This window comes from Armigeres subalbatus, chromosome 1 (assembly GCF_024139115.2).
Source record: "Armigeres subalbatus isolate Guangzhou_Male chromosome 1, GZ_Asu_2, whole genome shotgun sequence".
NCBI classification, from domain to species: domain Eukaryota; kingdom Metazoa; phylum Arthropoda; class Insecta; order Diptera; family Culicidae; genus Armigeres; species Armigeres subalbatus.
In genome coordinates, this window is record NC_085139.1 from 107,354,056 (window position 1) to 107,377,700 (window position 23,645).

General features: G+C 44.1%; 1 protein-coding gene across 1 annotated transcript in view; it reads right to left on the reverse strand.

The window, feature by feature from the left end:
- The window catches only part of LOC134204484 (torso-like protein), a 169,604-nt gene that overhangs the window by 129,347 nt on the left and 16,612 nt on the right, over positions 1-23,645 (reverse strand). Inside the window, exon 2 of the mRNA XM_062679301.1 lies at positions 3,906-4,500. The gene's annotated coding sequence lies outside the window, so the exon portion shown is untranslated. The remainder of the gene's footprint in view (positions 1-3,905; positions 4,501-23,645) is intronic.

Below are 23,645 nucleotides of genomic sequence, written 5' to 3' on the forward strand. Positions count from 1 at the left end.
GCAACTGTTACATAAACTAAGTAGCCGTTGAATAAATACCGTACCGTAAATATTCTGGAAAAATTGTATTTTGTAAATACTGGTGTAATTATGTCCCGTGGGGCTTCACCAACTAACACACAAGCTCGGAAACCTATGTTGGTCCTGTAGACCTCCAATATCTGAACTCAAGAATTGTTTGGAAAATCGTAGATATTCTGGGTATGTTGTATTATGTATATACTGTTGTAATGATGTCAAATGGGACTTTACCAACTAACACACAAGCTCGGAAACCTATGAATCACTCTGTTTGTCTTGTAGACCTCCAATATCTGAACTCAAGAATGATTTGGAGTACCGCAGTAACTCTGATAATGTTGTGATTTGTGTATACTGGTGTAATGATGTCCCGTGGGGTTGCTTCAACTATCACACAAGCCCAGGACCTTATGAATCACTCTATTGGTGTTGCAGACCTCCAATATCTAAACTCAAGAATGGTTTGGAGTACCGTTGAAGTTCTGGTAACACTGCGTTTTTATAAAAATAGTTTACAAGTACCATTTCCAACATCATCATTCTTATTGAGGCCCCGTAAAACGCTTTGTTGTTTATGTAGATCATCAAGTTCTGAACTCAAGGAGGGAATGGAGGTCCTAAAAGATCTAAAAAAAATATTTTCCCCCGTATTTCTACTTTTTTATTGTTTGCATCCGTTTTTGAAGCAGTATTGAATCGGTGAAGGGAATTATGTATGGTTTTACTAAAAGCAAGAGGAAGTTCCGAAGAAATATTCGGATGAATCTACAGAAGCCTCTACAGAGGATTTTCCGAAGGGATCCCAGGTGGAATGACAAAAGGAGTTAATGGCGTAATTTCTTAAATTATTCTTGGAGGGGCCCTCCATAGCCTAGCGGTATGATGGGCGGCTATAATGCAAGACCATGCCGAGAGTGGCTGGGTTCGATTACCGGTACCGGTCTAGGCAATTTTCGGATTGGAAGTTGTCTCAACTTCCCTGGGAATTAAAGTATCATCGTGTTAGCCCCATGATATACGAATGCAAAAAAGGTAACTTGAGTTAGAAACCTCGCGGTTAGTAACTGTGAAAGTGCTGAATGGGTGTAATGCTAATAATAATAATAAGAACAAGATTCCTGGAGGGAATACCTGGAATGGAAAGAATTTTCTACAAAAATTTCAAAATGAATCAGAATGAATTTCCGAAGCAAAACCTTGAAGATTTCGGAAAGATTTTGCGAAGAAATTTCTGAAGGAATTGCTTAAATTATTTCCGAAGGAATTCTTACAGCAATTTACGAAGGAATTTCCAATAGAAATTCCAAGATTTATCCAAAAATTCTCTCTGGAATAACCCTAAGAAATTCTAGGAAAATCAGTTTCTTAGGCAATTTAGGCGTATACAATTAAATTTCAGGGAAAATATTCGATTTGGAGGGTCACGTACCCCATCGTGCCCCAGCTTAGATCAGCCAGTGATTATCACATTTTGAAGTTTAGCCATGGGCGTAACTACAGGGGGGCTAGGGGGGCTATAGCCCCATCTAGAACTAAATTAGCCCCCCCTCCTAGATTTTTTGCCACCTTGCATGAATATTGTACTTATCTAGCTCTCTGATCATTTATAGGCGTAACTGCCAGGAATGAGTTTTCTAAATTCACATCTCCCTCTATACGAAACATTGAATCTATTTCAACAAATTTTCAAACTTCGAACAATATTGTTATATCTTAAGACAGGAATGTTAAACACGAAAAATAGTACGCTTTCTCATCATTACTTTAGAAAATCGGAGTAGGAACAAGGGAAGTCGACGAAGAGAATCCTCTCTTGCGACATTCGCCCTTTTACCAGATAGAGCTTGATATGTCTTTCTAATCGCATAAAGTTTTTCTGGAATATGGCGACAGAAAATTCATCACTCACACTCAACCTCCTGCAGAGCCTAAAATATTCATCTTCATGAAGCAACTTCAGTCCGAATTTTGACAAACGTCGCATGATTATTCAAAACATAGAATGAAATAGTCAGACGACTACTCCACGAACTCATTCATTCGACTGTCACTGAGTGTGCTTACTAAAGCCTGTCCACGTTAAATTTCGGACACCCATCTGATAATTTTTGAAAATTATCTCAAACCACTGAGACGAACAATTCACATGACAGCTGAATCCTTCTGCTTTAGGCATGCTTTTAAAACGTTCAAATTGATAAAATAACAACAAATCAATTGGACATTTCCTGAGTGTCCAAAATTTAACGTGGACAGGCTTTATGTGCAGAAAAAACATGATTAGCATTGTTTATATTGAAGTTTACCATTGAAAGTGCCTCACGGATGCAAATCGGATTCAGTACTGTGTGATAAATTACTTCACTCATTTAAATCGTGTTTAGATTTCAGATAATTTATCAATTTGTAGAATGTGCATAAATATTCAATGACTAATATTAAATCGAATATTGACAGCCGACTATGAATGCGTCTGAAAGTGAGCTGACAAGTGAAGGGAGGTGGACTTCACCAAAAAATTTCGATTATTTTACACTCTGACTCCTGTGAAATGATGGCTCTGAGACAAAACGACAATGCGCCTTTTCAATCACAGGCAAAATCAGAGTTGTGAAAGAAAATTTCTTTTGTCTTTGAAAAAACTTCTGCTGCGTCGCCAAGCGATTATGATTTGCACTTTGAAGTATGTTCATCTTGGCTCAACCTCTAGTGTATCTGAGAAAAACCGATTTGCTTTGAATAACGTTTCTTTCTAATTACAAACAGAAAAAAATCTGAATTTTGAATATCACTTGACTGCTACTGACGCCAACGTTTCTAAAGCGTTGCTCTCCGACGAGCTTTTGTGATTCTGATACTGACGGAAACTTCCTTCAGTACCGACGCCATTGTTTGCTACACGCAAAAAAAAGCGTTCATGAATTTGTGAACTAACAAGTTCACGGTGTATTTTTTCGTGAACAACAGCCACGGATTCGGGAACAAAGTCACGTTTTCTGGAACGTTCTGGAAAACGCGACTGGTGTTCCCGAATCCATGAATTAAATCACGGTGTATTTTTGCTGGTTCACGAATTCGGGAACGCTTTTTTTTGCGTGTATCAACCCTTTCTTTTCATAAAATGCTGGTCCTGAAAAGAGTCGATTTTCAATCCACAATGCGTCTTTCGAATCACTCACAGCAATCAAACGTTAATCTGAACCGTGTGTTAAAAATTCACTGCTGCTGCTGTCCGACGGCCGCTCGATGATTTCCCGCTAAGACGCTAAGAATAAAAGTTCAGCACCGCCACTGATATCCCGAGACCGCAATCGACGCCTAAGAAGAACAGATTTTCTTTCCACAAAGCGCTTTTCTAATCACTGATAGAAGCGAAACGATAGTCTGTGCATTGCCTGGAATTTTCTCTTGAGTACTGCTACTTTCGGCGACGGCCAGCGCACATTCTAATCCATTATTTTTAGTTGTTGGGGAAAATCTTAGAGTTTGTCGATCGATTGATAACAAAATCTCGGAAATCGGAACTTTTCGTGAAGGTCTCAAATTTCAATATGCAGAATTACCTCCCTATCTTCGCAAAGGACGTAATCCTACGTCAAAAATTAGCCCCCCCCCCTAGAATTTTTCGTTAGTTACGCCAATGAGTTTAGCTGCTTTTTAATTGGGTTTCGCCCCAATTAGCGAACCTCCAACTCAAAAGCGCCCCAACTAAAGAAAACCCAATTAGCAAACGTTCACTGTATATTCGGAAGAATTGTCCATGGAAATACGGCGCATAGAACTTAAACCTGATATAAGCAAATAGCACTAAGCGGAAGTGATGGCCGTTCCATTAGATAAATAAGTAAAGACATGTTGAATATTGTAGAACCAAATTAACTTACCAGTTATCCAATTTCCATTCGTCGAATCGCAAACACCAGTTTCCCTCGGTCAGGTGCTATTTCAACGGATTATTAATCCCGGATTGCACGTGTCAGCGTCGCGGCAGTTTTTCGATCACAAAAGTGGCGCCCTCAGAATGCATTCACTCACGTACCACTCAGGTTTCGTTCCACGATTCTCAAATTACCTCACACTTCACAACCGATTCGTGATTTGACCCGGCTCAGGTTGACTCAACGAGTCGCGCGCGCGCTCTATTTGGGTTTTACATAAAATACATTTCTATATTTTTAGCCACAACAGCAACTGCAAAATGCTTCTCTTCCTGATGAAGTGTATGCAGTTGGACCATAACAACGGCGTCTTTCGGTCGGAGCACTGGTGGACTACTTCACCTCGTTTTGGCGCGGTCTTCACTATTTTTCCAACTCCGAGGGAGGGCCTTCTAAGCATCAGCAGCAACGGCGATGATGGGGGACACAAGACAACACCAATAAGCACTTTTCATTCCTTGTGTTTTCCGTTATTCATCGGCAGCTCTTCTCGGCGACATTGACGCAGTCCAGGGCGATGCTTGGCACCATTATTGAAGACCTGCAATGAGGAAAATAATGAAAAAAGTCATCAAAATAATGGCACTCTTGAGGGGTTGAACCTAATTACAAGGAGATGATTGTCCACTTCCTCTATGATGGGTTTCAAGCTACTAAGGAATGAAAATATGTAGTTGAAAAGATGCCGACATCATAAGCGAGTCATGCTAAGATCGTCGATTCGATCAATTTAATGTTCTATAAAACGAGTCAAGTTATGGGCATTCGAATATAACAACCACCTCGGTTCGGTATGCATTTGCATTGCAGGTCGAACGTGAAAAAGCATCAATAACTAGCAATTCAGGGTTGTGAGTCGGATGTTTGCCCTGCTACCCTCAACTGCAATTGTCTTTTTGCCATTTGTAAAACTTTACCACCCGTTATCAACAATTGAAGGGCTACCTTGCTTTAACACAAAACATCTGTAGGCGGAAGCATAGTTCAATTCAAGTGTTGCACAGTTTCCGCATTGAATTTGAATATATTGAAGCCAGTGTTATTTGGAAGCTCATCGCCGGATCATCGGAAGCTTAACGAATACCCCGCCGACACGCATTCTGGGATGATCTGAAACTGAAAGTTTATTGTTACGATCTGGCAGCTCAAGGATGCCCCTGAGATCGCCACCTTTGGAAAGGGCAGCCCAGCCGGCGGTGGTGATGCGATGATGATGCGAGCGATCGTACCTCTACGGCGCGGTGCGGCAGCACCAACATGAATCGAGAAGGCAATCCATTTACCGTACAACAACAAGCGTTTGTGAGTGGTAGATTGGATTTGCATTTCCAGATTGTCGAACTCGTGTGCAGTCGACCGCAAGTACTGTTCGAATGCATTGTAATTGATTGGATGCAGTACATGTGCTTGTTCTTGCCGCGTGTTTCTCTCGGTTCAACTAAAGATTTTAGTCACAGAAAATTCTAGGTTTTGCTTAAAAATGCAATTTAACAGTGCTGTGCTGTGCGGAAATCGTATTTTGTAAATAAAAGAGTGCGACAAATTTGGTGTTTAATTTAAACGAGATATGTGCGCCCGGAACAAAAATCGTCAAAGACGACGTTTGTCGTAATTTTGCTTGCCAGCGACGGCGTGTCTAATGTTTGCGCCCACATTAGGGTGTCCCAAAAAAACACACATAAAGCCTTAATTGAAAGATAATCTTATTCGATGAATATTGCAGAAAATTGTTTCGTATCCGTTAATTTTTTTTCTCATACTTTATCAAGTATTATTCAAAAAGCATTGTTTATAACAGAAGTTTTCAAATTAAATAGATTGAAAAAAATAATGTAACGGGTTGAGATATTACAGCTTCAGTAAACCTTAAAAACCACGAAATTTGACGAGATTCTTCAATTGTCTAATGGTTATTTCTACAATTTCATCATATAAATCTTTTCGTTCAACCCGTGGCTAAGCAATTAATATATTCTACTTGCACACGTGGTTTGAAAAGATTCTTACATATATGTATTCAACCAGTCATTAGCTTTTTTAGCAGATTAAAATAACTAATGGCTTCCATAGTGACTAGTGTGTGGTGTATTATTGACATAGGCTATTTTTGTGTTAAGGTTTTACAAAGACTGGTTCATTGTTACCAGCAACATATTTTTTAAAAATCGGTATAATAGATTACCCGCTTAATCACGGTGTCTCTATGGGGAAACATTATTTTTCAAAAATCTCAAATCAAAAATCAGTATCTCTGAAACACCCACCACGTGAAAGAATATGCTTTCCTCTTTCATATAGTGGGTAAACTAAAATGTTCTATCGGGGGATCTAGAACAATTTTTATTTTTTTTCACTATTTTTGGTGCAAATTCCATAGAAATCTCAAATGATACCCGATTTAACCCCCCAAAAATGTATGGAAAAATGATCCCCGATAAAACATTTTAAAAATGCACCTACGTGAAAGAAGAAAACCTATACTTTCGGGTAGTGAGTGTTTTAGAGATACTGATTTTTCGAAAATAAGCCTCTTTGGACGAACACACCATGTATTATTAATTGACATTTTTAAAACAAAAACCGCATAGACACTGATTGGTTTTGAAATAAAGAAGCTATGCGTTTTCAAAACTCCGATATATTTACACTTTTCGGATTTTATATTTCTTTCAAATAATCATTCCAACCGAAATAAGTTAGCCGAATATTTTCAAATCGACTTCTATAAAAACATTCTTCATGCCTGCCGTATCTTAACGGAACTATCAATTCTATACTTTCGCCTCTAATTCTATCATGAACATGTACGTCTAAGTTTAGAAGATGATATTAGCATTTCCATATCATTGTATTTCATACATATCCCAGATAATTTTTTTTCTCGAATTTCCGAAACGAAATTCTTCGACTTCCACAGATGATGCACCTTCGTATTTCACGACTAACGTTGTTGTCAGCCGATAGCAAGGATCCGAGGTAGACGAATTCCTCGACCACCTCAAAGGTATCCCCGTCTATCGTAACACTGCTTCCCAGGCGGGCCCTGTCGCGCTCGGTTCCGCCCACAAGCATGTACTTTGTCTTTGACGCATTCACCACCAGTCCAACTTTTGTTGCTTCACGTTTCAGGCGGGTGTACAGTTCTGCCACCTTTGCAAATGTTCGGCCGACAATGTCCATGTCATCCGCGAAGCAAATAAATTGACTGAATCTGTTGAAAATCGTACCCCGGCTGTTACACCCGGCTCTCCGCATGACACCTTCTAGCGCAATGTTGAACAACAGGCACGAAAGTCCATCACCTTGTCTTAGTCCCCGGCGCGATTCGAACGAAATGGAGTGTTCGCCCGAAATCTTCACACAGTTTTGCACACCATCCACCGTTGCTTTGATCAGTCTGGTAAGCTTCCCAGGAAGCTGTTCTCGTACATAATTTTCATAGCTCTACGCGGTCTATACTGTCGTATGCCGCCTTGAAATCAACGAACAGATGGTGCGTTGGGACCTGGTATTCACGGCATTTTTGAAGGATTTGCCGTACAGTAAAGATCTGGTCCGTTGTCGAGCGGCCGTCAACGAAGCCGGCTTGATAACTTCCCACGAACTCGTTCACTAATGGTGACAGACGACGGAAGATGATCTGGGATATCACTTTGTAGGCGGCATTAAGGATGGTGATCTCTCGAAAGTTCTCACACTCCAGTTTGTCGCCTTTCTTGTAGATGGGGCATATAACCCCTTCCTTCCACTCCTCCGGTAACTGTTCGGTCTCCCAGATTTTGACTATCAGTTTGTGCAGGCAAGTGGCCAGCTTTTCCGGGCCCATCTTGATGAGCTCAGCTCCGATACCATCCTTACCAGCTGCTTTATTGGTCTTTAGCTGTTGGATGGCATCCTTAACTTCCCTCAAGGTGGGGGCTGGTTGGCTTCCATCGTCCGCTGAACTGACGTAGTCGTCTCCTCCGCTGCCTTGACTTTCACTGCCTGTACTCTCAGCGCCATCCAAACGTTCCTCGTAGTGCTGCTTCCACCTTTCGATCACCACACGTTCGTCCGTCAGGATGCTCCCATCCTTATCCCGGCACATTTCAACTCGCGGCACGAAGCCTTTGCGGGATGCGTTGAGCTTCTGATAGAACTTGCGTGTATTTTGAGAACGGCACAGCTGTTCCATCTCCTCGCACTCCGCTTCTTCCAGGCGGCGTTTCTTCTCCTGAAAAAGGCGGGTCTGCTGTCTCCGCTTCCGTCTATAACGTTTCACGTTCTGCCGGGTACCTTGCTGCAGCGCGACCGCCCGCGCTGCGTCCTTCTCCTCCAGAATCTGTCTGCACTCTTCGTCGAACCAATCGTTCCGTCGACTTCGACCCATATACCCGACGTTGTTCTCCGCTGCGTCGTTAATGGCTGCTTTGACTGTATTCCAGCCCCATCGAGCTCACCCTCTTCCGGCAACGCTGCCTCGAGATGCTGCGCGTATGCAGTGGCGACTTCAGGTTGCTTAAGTCGCTCTAGGTCGTACCGCGGCGGTCGTCGGTACCAAACATTGTTGATGACGGATAGTTTTGGGCGCAGTTTAACCATCACCAGATAGAGGTCAGAGTCGATGTTAGCGCCACGATATGTCCTGACGTCGATAATGTCGGAGAAGTGCCGTCCATCAATCAGAACGTGGTCGATTTGTGATTCTGTCTGCAGTGGTGATCTCCAGGTGTACCGATACGGGAGGCTGTGTTGGAAGTAGGTGCTGCGAATGGCCATATTCTTGGAGGCGGCGAAATCAATTAGTCGTAGGCCGTTTTCGTTCGTCAGCCGGTGAGCGCTGAACTTTCCAATAGACGGTCTAAACTCCTCCTCTTGGCCAACCTGAGCGTTCAAATCTCCTATGATGATTTTGACGTCGTGGCTTGGGCAGCTGTCGTACTCACGTTCCAGCTGCGCGTAGAATGCGTCCTTATAATCATCAGTGCTTCCGGAGTGTGGGCTATGGACGTTGATTATGCTGAAGTTGAAGAACCGGCCTTTGATCCTCAACCTGCACATTCTTTCATTGATCGGCCACCACCCGATCACGCGCCTTTGCATATCGCCCATCACTATGAAAGCTGTTCCCAGCTCGTGTGTGTTGCCGCAGCTCTGGTAGATGGTATGATTACCTCTAAACGTTCGCACCATTGATCCCTTCCAACAAACCTCCTGCAGCGCTACGATGCCGAATCCACGGTCCTTGAGCACATCGGCGACTATGCGTGTGCTCCCGATGAAGTTGAGAGATTTGCAGTTCCACGAACCGAGTTTCCAATCGCTAGTCCCTTTTCGTCGCAGTGGTCTTCGTCGATGGTTCCGGTCCGTGCTCTCTTGTTGATTGTTCATTGCTTATGATTTTTTAAAGGCTGGCTTGCAGGGCCTGACACCAAACCCCCGAAATTTCCGGAGGACCATTCCTCCTTATTTCCGGTGGACCATGGTGCACTGTTTCACTTAGAGTCCCTCGCTGGCACTCCGACGATGATCAGCCGCCCCTAACATGGAGAACAGACGCTGTTGTGAGCCGATCCTGACATGGAGAACAGACGCTCAATAAGATTTGCACCTCCGGAGAGGAGCAAACCCCCCTTCCCTGTCAGCATACGACCATAGTTCCCACCGGGGTTGGTTACCCGATCTTCCCTAAGGTTGCTCGTATCCCGGCCAGCACCGCGGGGAGGTAGGGATAGGAGTTGCTGGGTAAGAGGCTAAGGACCGCGGGATGGGGTCTATTTTATTCCTTCAGGTACGCGAAGTACCAATCGTACGCTTTACCCAGCATTTGCCGTGCCGTAAGGTCAACATCCCCAAAACAACGTTTTTTTACATCGCCAATTATTTGTAAAATTAAAAATAAATATCGCATAGCACCTGCCTGGATACCTGGTCGGTTACAGGGTCGATAAACCTATACTTGGCGTATTTTAGAGCTCCATAACCGTCGGTCTTTAGTGATCTTCCATTCCTCTAGTCGCCCCAATCGTTTAGCGTTCCCAAGACCGATTCCACCGAGTGCAGCTAGCGTATTCGAGGCCTTCCATAAAGTCGCTGACCTCTATCCTCTGTTGAATATTGTTTTCGTAATTCTTCCTTCCAACATTCGCATCTGACCAGCACACTGAAGTATGCCGTATTTTATACGATTCACATAATTATCTCTTTTGTACACTTGATACAGCTCGTGATTCATGCGTCTGAGCATGCACAAGGTTGAAAAAAAGCTCGTGATTCATGCGTTCACGCCACAATCCATTTTCTAATTTCCATCCGAGTTTTGCGCGTAGAACTTTTCGCTCAAAAACCCCAAAAGCTCTCCGGTCCACTCATTTTAACGTCCACATGTCATGCCCAAAAAGGGCCACTGCATGTTTCCATCTGCATGTTGCGGGAAAGCTGGTAGAAGGTCCTATTTGCAGCAGCAATACGTCTTTTCCCTTCACGGGAAACGTCATTGTCTCATGTCATAAGTGTTCCAAGGTAAAACAATTCTTCAACAACTTCGTACACATCCTCATCAAGCACTACCACTGCACCAACACCACTAGGTCTTCATCTGTCTCTACCTGCCACCATGTACTTTTTCTTGGAAGAGTTAATGGTTAAACCTATCCTTGCCGTCTCCCTCTTCAGTGAAACAAAAGCCTTCACTATTGCGAACGATTACAATGAGGTCGATGTTGTCCGCAAAGCCTAGTTTGCATATGCATATGCAAAAGTGCATCACCCTGCTTCAATACATCTAAGGTCACAAACGAGGGTGACACATCGTCGGCAATCGTAATACTTGATTTCTGACGCTGCTTTGAAATAAATGAACAGATGGTGAGTCTGCAAGTTGTACTCACAGAATTTATCAAGGATCATCCGCAGGCTAAACAACTGACAAGTCGTTGGCCGGCCCTCATGAAAACCTGCCTGGTATTCGCTGACGAAGAATTCGTCAAACGGGCGGTTTCAGTCTGTTCAACAGAATTCTCGAGCGAATTTTATATTTCGATTTCCCTTGCTACACTGTACCTATTACAACGGGTACGAGTCACTATAGTATCCAAGTCCTGGCAGCATTTTTCTCGTCCGTCACTCGCTGGCAGTGCCTAACACTTCCTGCGCTGTTGTAAGCTACGTAGATATGGGTCAAACACAATTGATACGTTTGCGTGCGTTTTGACAGTTTTCCGTTGACGTGACCAGATCCGTTGGCATCCAGTAGTAGGCGGTAGTGTTCAGCAACCACTTCAACTGTCAAGCATTGGAAACGCATCGTTGTGTTATTTCGTGAATTCGTGAATATGGATAGTCGCGCCCGAATCTTCGCAACTACAGTGTAGTGATCCGAGTCAATGTTTGGGCCTAACATTTGAGAAAAGCCATCCTTCGATCAGCACGTAATGTAATTGTAATCCAATTGATAACTTATTACTTAACATTAACCAAATGCTATATGCACAGCACAAAGCCATAGGCATATATAAAATGTTGTGTACTAAAAAATGTCAACATTACTTCACAATTTTAGGGTATTTAGATTTTAGTTTGTTAGCTAAATATGGGGATACTTGATCCCTTATTTCTCATTTCCCATTTCACCAGTCATCAGATATCATAAAAAGGGGATCAAGTTCCTCCAAATTTAAATGTCAGCGATTTGAATGAATGTTGGCACATGTTTTCAGTAGGCTACAAAAAAAAATTCCGCTGGTGTTAAGGTAACTACCACACAAGCGTGTTTTTTGAGAAGGGCCTAAGTGTTTTTCCTAACAATTTATTTGAAAATTGCAATTCATGAAACCATCCCAGGTAGAGAAAATCTTTATAACAAAGTTGTAGGGTTATAATAGAAGGTATTCCACATGAAATTTCAAAAACTAATATAAAATTTAAAAAAATGAACTTTTGGTTTTACGATTTTTTTTTAATAAGGGCCGATTTCCTCACCTCCGCTTAGTGCTTAAACCTGGTTTAATCGTATGGGTAAGCATCGCTTAAGAGTTAAGAGTTAAGAAATTGGCCCTTCTTCTTCTTCTTATTGGCATTACGTCCCCACACTGGGACAGAGCCGCCTCGCAGCTTAGTGTTCATTAAGCACTTCCACAGTTATTAACTGCGAGGTTTCTAAGCCAGGTTACCATTTTTGCATTCGTATATCATGAGGCTAACACGATGATACTTTTATGCCCAGGGAAGTCGAGACAATTTCCAATCCGAAAATTGCCTAGGCCGGCACCGGGAATCGAACCCAGCCACCCTCAGCATGGTCTTGCTTTGTAGCCACGCGTCTTACCACACGGCTAAGGAGGGCCCCAAGAAATTGGCCCTAAGATATATAAAATCTAGAGAAAAAAGCTTGAAACGTCAACTGAAGACTCGCCTGTTGAAAACGTTTTTCTAAGAGCTATTTTTTTTTCAAATTTTGAAAGCTTGCTGTTATAAATTTATTATGACGCACTACGGATGATGAGTTTATTACAAACAATAATGGTCATACTGACTTTTCCCCTAAACCTAACCGTTTTCGAGATATTTTAGTTTTTATTTGATTGTAGTGAATCATCCTTAGAAAATACCCATTTTCAAAAGTGATTCATGATTCTCCATTAACAATGATACATTTTCCAACAACTACATGTTGTTATGTCTACGTTCTACGTTCTCAACATTTCTTAATTTTTCATTTTTTTTTTCATTTCTGGCTACGCCACTGAGTTGAAATATGCGTGTATTTTCATTAAATACTAGCAGACCCGACGAACTTCGTTTCGACTAAAATTGATTTATTCTCTGATTAGTTTTCGAGTTATGCAAAAACATGTGGTTCATTTGCATGGGAGCCCCCCTTTCCAAATGGGGAATGGGTCTCAAACCATCTTAAGAACCTTTCCCGGCCCCGAAAACCACTGCATACAAATTTTCACGTCGATCGGTTCAGTACTTTCCGAGTCTATAACGGTCAGACAGACAGAAATTCATTTATATGTACTTATATAGAAATACTAAAAGCTTTCAATTGCAGCATCAACCAAATCACTTTCAATTGTACTATGTACTATTGGGATATAATATTAGTTTTAGTCATAAAATGCTGAGAAAACCCATAGAAACATATTTTTGATTAATAATTCACTATTTAGCCCTTAATTAGTATTTCGTAACGTGTAAAAAATGTCTAATTTATAAATTTGATGATCGTTTGTTAAATGAATCACCTAAGTCGTGCATAAACTTTTCTTATTACAATAAAAGTGTTCGACATAAGAAGAAGAATAAAGACAGAACGATCGTGCGATGATCGAAATATTTTGTTCTGCTGTGTGTGGTCGATAATTATTATTATTTAATCAGACTAAGGCCGAAGTGGCCTGTGCGGTATATAAGAGTCTTCTCCATTCGGCTCGGTCCATGGCTACACGTCGCCAACCACGCAGTCTACGGAGGGTCCGCAAGTCATCTTCCACCTGATCGATCCACCTTGCCCGCTGCGCACCTCGCCTTCTTGTGCCCGTCGGATCGTTGTCGAGAACCATTTTTACCGGGTTACTGTCCGACATTCTGGCTACGTGCCCGGCCCATCGCAGTCGTCCGATTTTCGCGGTGTGAACGTTGGATGGTTCTCCCAACTGCTGATGCAATTCGTGGTTCATTCGCCTCCTCCACGTACCGTCCGCCATCTGCACCCCACCATAGATGGTACGCAGCACTTTCCTTTCGAAAACTCCAAGTGCGCGTTGGTCCTCCACGAGCATCGTCCAGGTCTCGTGTCCGTAGAGGACTACCGGTCTAATTAGCGTTTTGTAGATAGTCAGTTTGGTACGGCGGCGAACTCTATTCGATCGGAGCGTCTTGCGGAGTCCAAAGTACGTACGATTTCCAGCCACTATGCGTCTCCGAATTTCTCTGCTGGTGTCATTTTCGGCAGTCACCAGTGAGCCCAAGTACACAAATTCTTCTACCACCTCGATTTCGTCACCACCGATGCAAACTCGCGGTGGGTGGCTCACATTGTCTTCTCTTGAACCTCTTCCTATCATGTACTTCGTCTTCGACGTGTTGATGACTAGTCCGATCCGCTTAGCTTCCCTCTTCAGTCTGATGTAGGCTTCCTCCATCTTCTCAAAGTTACGTGCCATAATATCTATGTCGTCGGCGAAACCAAATAGCTGGACGGACTTATTGAAAATTGTACCACTCGTGTTAATCCCTGCTCTTCGTATTACCCCTTCCAAAGCGATGTTGAATAGCAAACACGAAAGACCATCACCTTGCCGTAACCCTCTGCGGGTTTCGAAGGGACTCGAGAATGCCCCTGAAACTCGAACTACGCACATCACCCGATCCATCGTCGCTTTGATCAACCGTGTCAGTTTATCCGGAAAACCGTGTTCGTGCATTAGCTGCCATAGCTGGTCCCGAACGATTGTATCATATGCGGCTTTGAAGTCAATAAATAGATGATGTGTGGGCACGTTGTATTCGCGGCATTTCTCCAATACCTGACGTATGGTGAACACCTGGTCTGTGGTAGAGGGTTCACCCATAAATTCCGCCTGGTACTGCCCCACGAACTCTCTTGCAATTGGTGTTAGTCGGCGGCATAAAATTTGGGAGAGTGCCTTGTAGGCGGCGTTCAGCAATGTGATTGCGCGGTAGTTGCTACAATACAGCTTATCGCCCTTTTTGTAGATGGGACACACTGTTACCGACCAATCGGAACCAATTTAATTAAACCCACGTTATGGAAGTCAAGTGGCAATAGATAGTTAGCTTTGATGGATAGGAGCTTTGTAACGATGTAATTAAATTTAAAATTTTCCGTGTAATATCCCTTGCTACGTCCGCGATAGGAATGAGTACGTCTCACATCTTAAAAACAGATTGTAACCTATATATATAGGGGCAGCAGGGACTATGTCCATGTCTGCGAGTTGTGGCGCCTGCCTAGGATGTGGTGGGGTTTGCCAGTGGGCCCTGTTAAACCTCTATAAAAAGCTGCATGAATCCGCAAGTAGGCTCCGCCAAAGCGACCGTGTGCCGCTCAAAGCGCACAAGCCCAAGTCCTGGTGTTAGGTATGACGCTAAACAGCCCTGACACGACGGCCCTCCGACGAGACAGGAGGTTTGCGCAGGCCCAATAAGCCGCCTTTAAAAACAACTATTACGAGCGACATAGAAGATAATACGACTCGATACAATCGGCAACGACCTAGGCGACGAATAAAGGATCACGATTGGAAGCTTGGAACATGGAACTGCAAGTCGCTAGGCTTCGCAGGTTGCGACAGGATAATCTACGATGAATTACATCCCCGCAACTTCGATGTCGTAGCGCTGCAGGAAAACTGCTGGACAGGACAGAAAGTGTGGAAAAGCGGGCATCGAGCGGCTACCTTCTACCAAAGCTGTGGCACCACCAACGAGCTGGGAACCGGCTTCATAGTGCTGGGAAAGATGCGCCAACGCGTGATTGGGTGGCAGCCAATCGACGCAAGGATGTGCAAGCTGAGGATAAAAGGCCGTTTCTTCAACTATAGCATCATCAACGTGCACTGCCCACACGAAGGGAGATCCGACGACGAGAAAGAAGCGTTCTATGCGCAGCTGGAGCAGACATACGATGGATGCCCACTGCGGGACGTCAAAATCGTCATCGGTGACATGAACGCTCAGGTAGGAAGGGAGGAAATGTATAGACAGGTCATCGGACCGGATAGTCTGCATACCGTATCGAACGACAACGGCCAACGATGCATAAACTTTGCAGTCTCCCGCGGAATGGTAGTCCGAAGCACTTTCTTCCCCCGCAAGAATATCCACAAGGCCACATGAAAATCACCTAATCAAGTAACGGAAAACCAAATCGACCACGTTTTAATCGACGGTAAATTCTTCTCCGACATCACGAACGTACGCACTTACCGCAGTGCGAATATTGAATCCGACCACTACCTCGTCGCAGTATGTCTGCGCTCAAAACTCTCGACGGTGATCAACACGCGTCGGAGTCGTCCGCCGCGGCTTAACATTGGGCGGCTACAAGACGGTAGACTAGCCCAAGACTACGCGCAGCAGCTGGAAGTGGCACTCCCAACGGAAGAGCAGATAGGCGCAGCATCTCTTGAAGATGGCTGGAGAGATATTCGATCCGCCATTGGAAGCACCGCAACCGCTGCACTAGGCACGGTGGCTCCGGATCAGAGAAACGACTGGTATGATGGCGAATGTGAGCAGTTAGTTGAGGAGAAGAATGCAGCATGGGCGAGATTGCTGCAACACCGCACGAGGGCGAACGAGGCATGATACAAACGGGCGCGGAACAGACAAAACTCGATTTTCCGGAGGAAAAAGCGCCAGCAGGAAGATCGAGACCGTGAAGAGACGGAGGAACTGTACCGCGCTAATAACGCACGAAAGTTCTATGAGAAGTTGAACCGTTCACGTAAGGGCCACGTGCCACAGCCTGATATGTGTAAGGACATAAACGGGAATCTTCTTACGAACGAGCGTGAGGTGATCCAAAGGTGGCGGCAGCACTACGAAGAGCACCTGAATGGCGATATGGCAGACGACGGTGGCGGTATGGTAATGAACCTAGGAGCACGCGCGCAGGACATGCGACTTCCGGCTCCGAATCTCCAGGAAATCCAGGAGGAGATCGGCCGGCTGAAAACAACAAAGCCCCTGGAGTTGATCAACTACCAGGAGAGCTGTTTAAACACGGTGGTGAAGCACTGGCTAGAGCGCTGCACTGGGTGATTACCAAGGTTTGGGAGGATGAGGTTCTGCCGCAGGAGTGGATGGAAGGTGTCGTGTGTCCCATCTACAAACAGGGCGATAAGCTGGATTGTAGCAACTACCGCGCAATCACATTGCTGAACGCCGCCTACAAGGTACTCTCCCAAATTTTATCCCGTCGACTAACACCAATTGCAAGAGAGTTCGTGGGGCAGTACCAGGCGGGATTTATGGGTGAACCCTCTACCACAGACCAGGTGTTCGCCATACGTCAGGTATTGCAGAAATGCCGCGAATACAACGTGCCCACACATCATCTATTTATCGACTTCAAAGCCGCATATGATACAATCGATCGGGACCAGCTATGGCAGCTAATGCACGAAAACGGATTTCCGGATAAACTGATACGGTTGATCAAGGCGACGATGGATCGGGTGATGTGCGTAGTTCGAGTTTCAGGGGCATACTCGAGTCCCTTCGAAACCCGTAGAGGGTTACGGCAAGGTGATGGTCTTTCGTGTCTGCTATTCAACATCGCTTTGGAGGGAGTAATACGAAGGGCAGGGATTGACACGAGTGGTACGATTTTCACGAAGTCCGTCCAGTTATTTGGTTTCGCCGACGATATTGATATCATGGCACGTAACTTTGAGAGGATGGAGGAAGCCTACATCAGACTGAAAAGCGAAGCTAAACGGATTGGACTAGTCATCAACACGTCGAAGACGAAGCACATGATAGAAAGATGCTCAAGAGATGTCAATGTGAGCCACCCACCACGAGTTTCTATCGGTGGTGACGAAATCGAGGTGGTTGAAGCATTCGTGTACTTGGGCTCACTGGTGACCGCCGATAACGATACCAGCAGAGAAATTCGGAGACGCATAGTGGCTGGAAATCGTACGTACTTTGGACTCCGCAAGACGCTCCGATCGAATAGAGTTCGCCGCCGTACCAAACTGACTATCTACAAAACGCTTATAAGACCGGTAGTTCTCTACGGACACGAGACCTGGACGATGCTCGTGGAGAACCAACGCGCACTGGGAGTTTTCGAAAGGAAAGTGTTGCGTACCATCTATGGTGGGGTGCAGATGGCGGACGGTACGTGGAGGAGGCGAATGAACCACGAGTTGCATCAGCTGTTGGGAGAACCATCCATCGTTCACACCGCGAAAATCGGAAGACTGCGGTGGGCCGGCACGTAGCCAGAATGTCGGACAGTAATCCGGTGAAAATGGTTCTCGACAACGATCCGACGGGAACAAGAAGGCGAGGTGCACAGCGGGCAAGGTGGATCGATCAGGTGGAGGACGACTTGCGGACCCTCCGCAGACTGCGTGGTTGGCGAAGTGCAGCCATGGACCGAGCTGAATGGAGAAGTCTTCAGCACAGGCCACTCCGGCCTTAGTCTGATGATAAATAATAACCTATATATATATATATATCTACGAGAGTGGCATCCTTGCCTTTAATGACAGTTCCGGTAATAAGAAAGAGAAGGAGGAGAGAAGAGAGAGAGAAGAGAAGAAGGAGAGAGTGAGGAAGGAAAAAAACGGGAGAGCTGACTAGAGGAAAAGGAAAAGGGGGCAGAAAGCGTCTGATCCTCGACGGTTACGGTGTTCGATCCGAATGAAAGCCGGGCACTACCGCGTGAGAGTTTCCATTCGGCGGGATTGGCCAGTTGGCGAAGAAGGCGGAACTCGACAAAGCCGGGAAGAAAAGCGTGGTAGTGTCCCTTCGGTGGAGATTGCCAGTTGGCGAAGAAGACGGAATTTCCAAACGCCGGCCAGGAACCGTAGTGGAGCGAATGTCATCAGCCACCATTCTCTAGAAGCCGTCATTGGGAAGGTCGGCAAGCTCAGTACCGGTGGTCAGTGAGTAACGCTATCGCTGAATCACACGCCACGAGGGTACGGTGACGAACGTTTTGGCGGTGACGGCGACGGTGAGGTCCGAGGGCATGCCCCGCTTGCTGCCGCTCAACATCCTATGAGTCACCACCCCGTCTGCGGGCGCAGAGACGTCGACCAAGGTTCAACAAGCTCCGAAAACCAACATCCCTCCGCAAATCGACAGCAGAACACCCTATTACGAACCACCAAAGAACTCGGAACAGCCGATCGTCATCCATGATCCAGAGGGACTACTGTCCGACTGCCCACGACGGAGTGCTTCAAGTTGCGATTGTGGATCAGATGTGTGAAGCAGACCGTTGGGCAAGTAACCAATTTGTTCCTCTCCTTCTCTCTCAATATGCACGTGCACGGCCGCAACGATTCTTTTTTTTCTTACTATGGATTACTTTTATAAATAAATATGTTTAAGCCTAATTTCTTGTATTGTACCGTTTAATCTTTTTATGACCGCCTTGATTTCCCTTTCAGTGGGTCAGCCTATCTTTTGTATTGTCTACCTCAGTTTCGTTGGGTAAGGTAAGTGTGTTCACCCGAAGCAAGCAGTCGCCGACCCTGAGAATCCCATAATAGGAGGTGAGCTAGTTAGGGGCGTGCGGACGTCCACTGCCCAGGCGTAGGGACGTCACTGGCAGTATCAACACGACACCTTCCATCCACTCCTGCGGCAGAACCTCATCCTCCCAAACCTTGGTAATCATCCAGTGCAGCGCTCTAGCCAGTGCTTCACCACCGTGTTTTAACAGCTCTCCTGGTAGTTGGACAACTCCAGGGGCTTTGTTGTTTTTCAGCCGACCGATCTCCTCCTGGATTTCCTGGAGATTCGGAGCCGGAAGTCGCATGTCCTGCGCGCGTGCTCCTAGGTTCATTACCATACCGCCACCGTTGTCTGCCATATCGCCATTCAGGTGCTCTTCGTAGTGCTGCCGCCACCTTTGGATCACCTCACGCTCGTTTGTAAGAAGGTTCCCGTTTATGTCTTTGCACATATCGGGCTGTGGCACGTGGCCCTTACGTGAACGGTTATCAAACTTGTACACAAGTGCGAAAAAAACAGAATCGGATAGGCAGCCCCCACAGAAAAATGGTGATTCTCGCTTTGTTTTTGCTCCTTTCGTGTTGGTTACTGCACAGCTGTGTAGAACAAGTTGAAATGCTCCCCACATTTGGAGCTTTCTAAAAGAAATTTATCATAGGGTATAACATCCCGAATCAGTTCTCTATCATGACAGCTTGCGAAAAAAGTTTCTCGCGGTTTGCTACATATCGTATATGTATACAGATATGATAAGTGAGAGACTTTCTCTTTCGCTTTAGGATTCAATCCCTGGTTTTAAGACTTTTAGCAAGGTCATTTGATTTGAGAAAAAAGGTACCCCACTCGACCCCGGAATTATTCCGGAACCAGGTGGCCAATGCCAATTCTCTCGTTTAGTAGTCAAAGTAGAATCGTCAAAATCGGTTAAGAATCAAAAGAGTTATGGTCTTTTAAAGTCATTTTTAGTGCCTAAAAAGTATCAAGGGAGGATAAGGGTGAGTTAGGCATCTAGTTAATTGGACGTAGTTCCGGTGAGTTCGATGGGTTGTTTTTCGGTATAAAAACAACCAGTACCAGTATAATACCTGCCGCACGTAGTGACAGGATCAGGGCTGACAATAGTCATCGTCATAGCACGAAATTCCACAGTAGCGACGAGTTGCAGTGTCTTCATTGCTACTCTACACATCGTCAATGACGCGCACAACGTTGGCTTTCGTCGTGTAACCAAATCGTCATGACGACATCGAAGAACGAAGACTTCATACCGTTATTCTTCAAACGGCAGCTGCCATGCGAAGATTTTTATTAATCCTTTGTAATAATGCGTTATGAATGTTATCGATACATTTATGTTACCAAAGTTCATACTATTTGTTTATTTCTGACGCCATTATGTTTTTAACCAGTCCGTCTATAATGACGTACAATCAATTGTGTGAAGAAGTGAAGTCATAATGTACGGCTGGCTCATCTTGCCACACCCACATATGGGTCATGGTAGGAATGGTCTGCCATGATGTGCCAACAAAAATCTCATGCCCCTAGTAGCTGCTTTGTGTCCACCCTGATGTAAGTTTCGTCGTCCATCACAGTGCACTTCGGTTTTGTTAACCGCTGCACTCTCGGTACTATTTCCTGGTGCCGGTTTTGGCTACAGTATTTTGTTTTCGTTTCCGGAAGAAATTTTGAAGGATATTCCGGAGGAATCCCTGGAAGAACTTCCCGAGGAACTACTGCAGGAACTTCCGGAGGAATTCCTGGAGGAACTTCCGGAGAAACTCCTGGAGGAATTTTCGGAGAAATTCCTGGAGGAACTTTCGGAGGAATTTCTGGAAGCTTCCAAAGAAATCCGCAGAAATGCATAAAATTAGCCCACGCCGAGCCACGCCGCCGCGCCTCCGCAGAGGTCTAATGCCAATGAGGACGTCAGTAAGTAGCTGGCCTCCTGTTACATGGATGTCATTTTCTCTGCTCCTCTTAAAGAAGATGGACGCGGCCGGCAATGGTGCTTTTCAAGCTTCATCGCTCTAGACCTTCAACTGGATTGCTTTAAATTCCACCGTATTTTTATTAAATTATCAAATAAAATTCTTTTAGATTTACACCGAAAACTGCTTAGAATTTCCATCGAAGCTTCTAGGTTGCAAATCATAGCAAGCAGTGTACCTCACAGTCGCATAGGAACTTCGCATATCGTTCTGATCACAGGATTTATCCTCGTGTTGCCATTCTTCTTAGTGTAGATTCGTATCCCTCCTGTCCTCGCTACACAGTAGGGGTGGTGGGGGTAAATTGGACACCCTAAGAACTGCTGCTGATTATCAAGTGGCTATCAAGAAATTGTATTGTTCAATGCAGGTGTGTCGAAGCTTATCTTATTGGTTAACAAAGCCTGTTGTGAAAAAAATTTGAAAAAATATTTAAATATGTTATTTTGATCATTTAAAATTAGTCCAAAATAGTTCAATTTTATTTTGGGCGGGGTAAAATGGTCAGGCGGTGGGGTAAAGTGAACAATATTGTAAATAAAGCAAATAAGTCGATCAAAATATTTTAAACCAAATACATATTCTTAACAATATTCAAAAGGTTACCTGACAGGTATAATCTCTTCGTTTTACCACAGACAAGCAGACGTACCGGGCTTGGTCAAAATGATAGGGCGTGATTTTTTTAAATATCTAATTGACCATTGCTCAGTGAAATATTACCAGGTTCCTTTGGTTTTTGATATGGTTCGGCAGGAAATTCATCTAGTTTTGAAAAAGGGGGTAAAAATCATGTTCTGGCCGCAGGAGAAATTCCAGATTATTTGAGAGCTTGTCAAAAATGTTAGATTTTGGGCGCTTACATTATTAAAATCGATTGAATGTTGGCTCTTGTTATACTCTTTTACAGAAACTAGAGCTTTTACTGAGTTGATTGATATATGGATATCACAGATCGGATGACAAACATCTGAGATATGAATGTTTTCATGAGTGAGATACGTTGTATGGAAATATTCGCTCAGGAATGTAGAAATTGTCCGAAAATGTATGTGTGGAGCGTAAATGACCAGATCCCCCCTTTCTTCACCCCCTGATTGATGATCCCACTGTCAACCGAACTGATAAAGGTTGAAATTTGAGCTAGTTTGTCTCCATTTCTCAGTCAGAACATTGCTCACTTTACCCCCAGGCGGCATGACCAATTTACCCCATAGCTACATGTTTTTCAAATAACACCTAAACTAAGAAAAACAATCCAAAAACTATCTTCCATCAACCCATTCCACTTCATAACAAGCAAAATGAGCGATGTGAACGATATTTTGGTTTAGAACTACTAACTCAGAGCTTTCATGTCTTAAATGCAACAATGCCGAAATTACATCAAACTAGCATTTTGCGAAAGCACGCACAATTTTGCTGAAATCTAGATGTTAAATAGATATTACATGATTTGAAATAGCTCGGAGAGCATAAAATTCTTAATTTATGGTGTACCATGGAAAATAATACGAGAAATCCATAAACAGGGGATAAACAAGCCGTTGCCCACTTTACCCCGCCTGTTCACTTTACCCCCGCTACCCCTACACGTCTCTTTTGCGCATTCGACTACATGCAGTATTCCTTCGATCTCTTAAAACCAACTATCCCATTGGGACCACTGATCGTCGTTATCACCTCTTGCGCTGTTGTTGTCTATAGACAGTTTCCTACAAATTTTCTAATACCGCCAGGTCCGTTTGCCTTGTTATATTTTCGCCAAAAGCTAAAATTCTGCTAATTTTAATACCAATAATATGGGGGCATAACCAATGGAGGCTCAAAGGCACCTCGTAGTGACAAGTCCGTAGTTTTGCATGTTTTGCAACACAAAATCTGCCCTCGGCGGGGTCGAGATCCAACCAGCCACCCGGATCCGTTCCAATTCACCTTGCAACTTAAATAAATAAAAAATAAAAACAACCTCATAATTACATACTTTAGTTGTTTTTGGTGTTTGCTTAATCAATTACTTCGCTTGTATCGCTATATTTAAACATGCGAGTAGTTAATTACACTGCACGCAAGTGTCTAACTATTAAACCTATCGAGAGACCAATGATGGCCGATTGAATCAGTTGTTAGTCGGACGGTTCACAGCGACTCGGGTTGGGAACAGCAGAGCAAGTTGAGTTTCCGAAAAAAAAATAACTGTGATCGTTTTTTAATAGTAGGATGTTTAATTTCTTTTTTTCATTTTTATTAGAACACTTTCTGTTGAGTTGAGTTATATTTTAAAACCCAGTTTAGCAATTTCAGCAAACCCAAATTAGTGGTATATATAGAAACTTATATTACACGCAAAAAAAGCATTCCCGAATTCGCAAACCAAATAAAATACATCGTGATTTAAGTCATGGATTCGTGAACACCAGTTTAGTATCCCAGAACGTTTCGGAAAACTTAACTGTTGTTCCCAAAACCGTGACCAAAAATGCACCGT